Source organism: Vicugna pacos, chromosome 36, assembly GCF_048564905.1.
Source record: "Vicugna pacos chromosome 36, VicPac4, whole genome shotgun sequence".
Classification (NCBI taxonomy): Eukaryota; Metazoa; Chordata; class Mammalia; order Artiodactyla; family Camelidae; genus Vicugna; species Vicugna pacos.
In genome coordinates this window covers 8,887,335-8,893,319 of record NC_133022.1, presented here as the reverse complement: position 1 = coordinate 8,893,319, position 5,985 = coordinate 8,887,335, and the positions used below count along the sequence as shown (strand labels likewise).

Sequence of the window (5,985 nt, the reverse complement as noted above, 5' to 3'; positions counted from 1 at the left end):
GTCCCTGGAGAATGTCATTCTATGTGAAGTAAGCCAGAAAGAGAAAGAAAAATACCATATGAGATCGCTCATATGTGGAACAAGAAAGAAAGAAAGAAAGAAAGAAAGAAAGAAAGAAAGAAAGAAAGAAAGAAAGAAAGAAAGGAAGGAAGGAAGGAAAGGGACTAAGAAAGAAAGAAAGAAAAAAGAAGAAAAAGACAGTAAGACAGAGAAGTAGAATGGTCTGTCCACGGTGCCCTAAAGTGAAAAAGAACCTGTAGAGAAATTCGGAAGCAGAGTACTATCCATCTGCTTAGTTTTTATTCTTCCAAAACAGGATCTGAGTGCCCAAGATGTGCCAGACACTGAGGACTAGGGGGTGTGATGCCAACAAGCCAGGTCAGAAGCAGTCCGGTGGCTGGATACGTGGGCTGGAGAAAATTTGAAGAGAAAAGACTTGAACCCAGGATCAAGAGATCTGACTTAACTGCAAGTCCTTAGGCTTTGAAACTGTGTCACCTGTTAAATGGCCACCCTTTCCTGTCCCTCCGAACACTCAGACTACTTGAAAATTTTCCTCTGAATGCCCTTGCATGGTTGCATGTGAAACCCCATTCCCCCTTCACTTTAATTAAATGATATTCCTTTCACCAACTCTGTCTGCCTGACAAGTTCCCACTCATCTTTCAGGACATAACACCTAAATTTCAGCCTCTGGGAAGTTTTCTCCTGGCTCTCAGCAGGCAGGCCCTCCCTCCTCTGCCTCACCAGATATGGAACGTTCCTCTGATGGTCTTTTCCCCCGCTGGGCTGGAGGCTTCCAAAAGGCAGGCATTGTGATCTGTTTGTCTTAGCCTCCTCAGCATATGGCACAGCTTCTGGAACAAAACAGATCATATCAGGAGGTGAGACAGTGAACAAGGATGGTAAGAGCAAACTTCAAGCAAAATAAGGAATGCCACGCTCCCTAATTCTGAGAGTTTTATAACATGTGAGAATGCCTCAAGTACAAAATCCCACACAATTATTAGCAAACAACTGCATATTTTGTGCCCCTATATAGTAAGCATAGAGTGTGCGCTGTTAGGTACCAAGCCAAGGGTAGATGGTGTGTGCTTCTTGTGACTTTATTAAAAGGCTTTCCAGAAGAAAAAAAAATCCTGTCTCTTCATTTTAAATATATTCTCATGGAGACTTCAATTTCCCTGGAATTTAGATTAATAATTCCAGTAATACAATATGTGTCAAACATCACAACGTCTAAAAGAGATTAAATAACTTGCCTTGACACGTAAAAAGAAGAGATTGATGAAAAAAAATCTCTGGAAAGAGATTTTGATACCAAATGGAGATTTCAAAGGAAGTTGATAAACAGCAGCTTAAGAATTGGCGTATTTCCCTATGAAGCTGTGTTCAGGCACGGCCTCCAAAACACCATGTGGCTGGGATTCTCCTTGTGTCCCTGCCCCTCGGCACTTGAATTCTGACTTGGTCTCTGTACCCGCTCCTCACATGTAGAAGTCTGGTCTTGCTTAGAGCTCTCTAGGCTTTTAAATTTATTCTTTGTTCCCATTATTGCGTACATTTCTGCTAGTTGGGTTCTGAGATGTAACTTCTTACAGCAGTGCTCATTTTGTTCAAGCTACTTTTCCTCAGGCTACTTTAGATAAATCCCCTGCCCAGGACCCTCCGACCTCAGGGTTTATCTTTTGCTCAGTCAGAGCCCAGCAGCTTATGAAATGTGACATATGGTGTCATCAGAGTGCCCACAGCTCTGAACCCAATGCCGGGCAGCTTGAGGGCACTCAATAAATACATGTGAAATGTACTAATTGTGTATTTGTTTCTTATCTATAGTGTGACTGTAGCTTTTGTCATATTGAGCCCGAGATAATAGAAAAAAAATCAATGAAATGAGATTTTAAGTCAGGATAAGGAACACACACACACACACACACAAAGGCAGAATGAAATTTAGGAGCAAATCCATGGGGCACTGTGGAGTAAGAAAGGAAAAAGGAACAAGAGTAAAAATAAGACGCAAGAGGTGGATTTGAGGAAAACTATTGAAAATTAATTTCCGGGCCCCTTAGTTCCATTGCACAGATGAAGAAACTGAGACACAGAGAGGTAAACATCATTGTGGCAGGCAGAATAATGTGCGCCCCCTACCCTTGATGTCCAGGCTCTAAGGTCTGAAACCTGCAAATGTTACCTTACATGGCAAAAAGGATTCTGTAGATGTGATCAAGTTTACAGACTTTGAGATAAAAAGTATTCTGGATTTTCCAACTGAGCCCAATGTCTTCATTGGAGTCTTTAATAAATGGGAGATATTGAAAGTGGAGGGTTGAAGAGATGAAACAGAAGAAGAGGAGAAATTAGAAGTATGGGAGGAATGAGACTCACAGTTGTGGGTATTAAAGACAGATGAAAAGGGACCACAAGCCAAGGAAGGTAAGTAGCCTCTAAATGTGGGCGATAGTGCTCAGCTAACAGCCAGCAACACAATGGGCACTCGGTCCTACAGCCACCAGGAACTGAATTCAGTCAACAACACAAATGAGCATGGAGTTGGATCCTGAAAGGAATCCCAAGAGCCCCCTGAAAGGGACGCAGCTGTGCTCACACCTTGTTTTCAGCCTAGTAAGGCCAGTAAGCAGCCTGACTTATGCCCTGCAGAGCTGTAACATAGTAAGTCTGTGTTGTTTTAAGCTGCTTAGTTTATGGGAACTTGTCACACCCATAAAAGAAAAATTAAGGCAATCATATCTAGACCAAAGACTACCATGCTGAACAAAGGTAAGCCTAGAACTCTGAGCTCCTGACTACTAGCCCACCTTGGATGAAAGGGTGACTCAAAAGTGGTAAGAAATCTATAGCAAAGGAAGTACCCAAACATGGAGGTTTGATAAATCAAAAACCAGACAAGCAATTCAGAATAAAAGTCAAAGAAAAATCAGTAACTAAAGCAACAAATAACCAGCAACCAGAGTCAAAGCCTGTGCCAGATCAGTACACGCTTCTACATGTGCTTCTTCTTCAGCAAGAAAAAGGGCAGACAACCTAGAACATGACTAGTACATAGCACACAGAAAAAGCAATATTCAGTGGAAATTTATAATATTGTTATATAAAAAATGAATGAAAATTAGTAATTTAATGGTCTAACTTTAGAATTTGGAACAAAAAAAGAACAAAATAAACCCCAAGAAAGTATAATTAAAGATATACTAAACAGAGAAGCAAAATTAATAAACTAAAGGACAATATGGAGAGAACCAACAAAGCCAAAACTGGCTGTTTGAGAGCTCTGCCCCTGCATGAATACAGATGAAGCATAATTATAAAGGAATTTAGTGTTCACTTAGCCAAGAATCATGGCACACGCACTGATGTCACTGAAAAAAAAAGAGTACATTCCAACCTTTGCAATAAGTAACATACACTTGTTTCTCCTTGTTTTCCCTGAGTGCCTCCTGCAGTCTCTAAGAGCAGGCTTCACGGCCACGCAGTGTCACACGCAAGGTTAATTTGGTTGGGGCTGTGGTGACATCCGTGCAGTGAATAATGCTATTTACACATCTGTGTGAGACGGAGGTGAATGATGCAGCCCGCAATAGGGCTGCCTCTGAATGACATGGAGCTGTGCTTTGCTGAGGTGTAAGAACGTCACATGTTGCATGAGCCCCTTCTCCTTAGATGGAAGCTTCCAGGTCAAAGGTGAAGACTCCGAGGACCTGTTTACATAGGATTACGGGATGTTAAGGTTTGAGTCTTCTGGTTGTTTAAAATAATGGATTGAATGATCAGTTTGGTTTTTTTTTTTTTTAATCCCTCTACTCTGTTGATCTATTTGACTCAAAAATACAGGTTATTTGGGTATCTTTAAAACTCAGCTTATACCAACTTCAACACAACAAAGGACCGTTTTTCCTCGGCTGCGGCCAAGGTGCTCCGTCCTCCTGAGGGAGCCAAGGCGGCGGTGGGGTGAGACCCCCACGTCACCCGGCGCCCAGCACTGCGCCCGCCCCGCCGCGCCCGCCCGGAGCTCTCCGCGCCCGGCCTCGCGCTCCCAGCTCGCCTGCATCTGCTTGGCCCTCGTCCTGCGCGACAATGAGGTGACGGTCACGGAGGACACGATCAATGCCCTCATTAAAGCAGCCGGTGTCGAACCTTTCTGGCGGGGCCTGTTTGCAAAGGCGCTGGACAGTGTCATCACCGGCGGCCTCATCTGCAACGTGGGGGCCGCTGCACCCCCCCCCCACACACACACTCCCCCCAACCCCCAACCCCCACCCCCTCACACCCCCCAACCCCCAACCCCCGCAGCCGGCGCCACCCTCGCTGAGGAGGAGAAAGCGGAAGCAAAGAAAGACGGATTCGGATCCCAGGAGTTTGATGATGACATGGGCTTTGGGCTTTTTGACTAAACTTTTGCAGCAACACATTCAATAAAAAGCTGAGCTCTTTGCTGCTGTTGGTCTTGCTGGAAAAAAAAAAAAAGTAACAGCAACAACGGACCTGAAGCCCGCTTAGCCATAGTGCGGATGTAAAATAGGAGGGGGTAACTTACCAGTTTATCGTCTAATGTGAGACTCACTCAGCTCTCTTGTGTGGACGGATGTGATGCTGATGGAAAAGGCGGCTTCAGAGCGGGGTAATTAACCGGCTCAGATGGAAGGGACGAGGGACATCTAAGCAGTCAGACCTACAGCCTCCTGCCGCTGATTCGGTGATGCCTTGCGCCGCTGGCCGAAGGGTGGAGTGTGACTCTGAGAAAAGCAAGCCCCAGGCACTTTCTAACTCAAGTATCTGGATTAGAAGAGCTGTGATTCTGCGTTTCTGTTGCTGCCTTGTGCCTATGTGTTTGCACTCAGAAGATAAAAAGAACATGTCATAGAGTCTCTGCAAATGGAACACAGGAAGGATAAATTATCTTAATTATTTATTTACTGAAAATATGTACAGCCACGGGGAAGACTTACCTTTTCCTCCACCCTGTGGGCCTTTTCAGCTCAGGCTCACTTGCTGCCCAAGAGAGGCACTTTCGGCTTTTTCTTCTTTTTTTTGTTACAAAACTCAGCTATTTCCCTCACATATTACCATTTTGAAAATTTTTTTTGAAACAATAGATGGTGTTGGCTCCTAACAAGACAACAGCTTTTGCCTCTGAACTAGACATTCCCCTCCATACCCCTGAATTTAAAGTTCTTGTTACCAATAGCCTCTGTTTCAAAACTGCTCATTACCTTGAATAGATGGTGGCATATAGTACATCACAGTGCTGAGATTCTCTCTCTTTGCTGTTAAATAAAACCAAAATGAATCAACAGTTTCATATTTTAGAGACTCGGAGAGCATAAGGTGGTCCTGTCCCAGTGCCAGAATAACAGCCCCGTAAAAGCATTTAAGAATTTTATTCTTCCCAAGACATGAAAACGGAACCCACCTTAGCTTTCATCTGAGTTATGCACACCCAGTGAATGGAAGGTAGACCACTCAACTAAAACAGAAAGTTAAGTAGGGAGGTCTGGAGATCAGGAGAAAAGTGCAGGCTAAAATATACATTTAAAAGCCATCACTATAAAGATGGTGTTGAAGGGCTGAGAAACTGATGTCACCTCTTGGGAGAGGGCATAGGTAGAGAAGGTGGCGCAAGATGAGGAGGAAATCACAAAGGAGGCTGTGAGATGGAGTGGCCTGTGGGGTGGAAGAAAGGGCAGATGAAAACAGAATCTTGTGGTTCTCCAATGTCTAACATCTTACCCGGCAGAGATAAAATGGGTGCCCCCGGAGATGAGTATGACATTTGGGTAGCTCCCATTTTCTGGCAATTATGAATAAAGCCTTTATAATTTTTATATAGGTTTTTCTGTGAATTGACAATTCCCATTTCCCTTTAGTAATATCTAGGGCTGGGCTTGACGGGTCATATAGCAAGGGTATGTTTAATTTTTTTAAAAACTGCTGTGCCTTTTGTCAAAGCGGCTGTGCTCTTTCTTC

The 5,985-nt window shown here is 43.9% G+C and overlaps 1 pseudogene; it reads left to right on the top strand.

Moving 5' to 3' along the window:
• The first annotated feature begins 2,547 nt into the window (after window positions 1-2,547).
• On the top strand, window positions 2,548-4,412 carry LOC140691688 (large ribosomal subunit protein P1 pseudogene; annotated as a pseudogene).
• The last annotated feature ends 1,573 nt before the right edge of the window (window positions 4,413-5,985 follow it).